Source organism: Scophthalmus maximus, chromosome 2 (assembly GCF_022379125.1).
Source record: "Scophthalmus maximus strain ysfricsl-2021 chromosome 2, ASM2237912v1, whole genome shotgun sequence".
Classification (NCBI taxonomy): domain Eukaryota; kingdom Metazoa; phylum Chordata; class Actinopteri; order Pleuronectiformes; family Scophthalmidae; genus Scophthalmus; species Scophthalmus maximus.
Window position 1 is genome coordinate 27,586,539 of NC_061516.1, and position 962 is coordinate 27,587,500.

Here is a 962-nt window from a genome sequence, read left to right on the forward strand (position 1 = left end):
GACGAAGGGAGGAGGAGCGAGGAGGAACACGAAGGGAGGGGGGGCGAGGAGGAACACGAAGGGAGGGGGGGCGAGGAGGAGCGAGGAGGAAGACGAAGGGAGGCGGAGCGAGGAGGAACACGAAGGGAGGGGGGGCGAGGAGGAGCGAGGAGGAAGACGAAGGGAGGGGGGCGAGGAGGAGCGAGGAGGAGCGAGGAGGAGCGAGGAGGAGCAAGGAGGGAGGGGGGAGGAGTGAGGAGGGAGGAGGAGCGAGGAGCGAGGGAAAGCGTTGGACTGGACCGTCGTCTCACAGGCCTGTTCCACAGAAAGAGGAGGTTCTGTGTGTCTTGATCTTTGAGGTGTTCTGACATGGAATGACAAAGACGTAGTTCACACACATGAACACCAATGTAACCCATAATATGGCCCCTTTAATGTATCAGCCTCCAGAGTTGAAGACAAACCGCAGCTGTAGTTCGTCTTTGGTTGGTTTGTCTCATTCTCTTAATCTCCTTGATGCTCTGATTAACATTTTTTAATGGATTATCTTTGTCATTTTAGGGGCGGAGACTCAAACGTGGGACCTGGAGACGTGAGGTTTGCACTCGGGTCGCTCCATTAAACCATATTTGTCTTTATGCTGTACATTTAGTTCTCATGTATTAACTGGCCTCGTTGTGTTTATGACACTTTGTCTTGTTATGTCACCGTCTCTCGTCCTGTCGGACTTTTCTGTGGAGATGTTGCTGTTTTCTGAGATTTCAGCTCAGTTCAGTGTTTTCACAGGAATTTACTTTGAAGCTTAGACAAATATTTTCCAAAGGAAAAAGAACTGTCTTGGACTCTTCACATACGTGTTCAAATGAACGTTATGTGAGAAACCTGTTCCACATACTGTCAGATTAAAGTGTTTCCTGCTGCTGGGGGATGAAAACATCCTTCTGTGCAAACTCGCTGCATTAAAAGGTGGATTTTGATGTTGA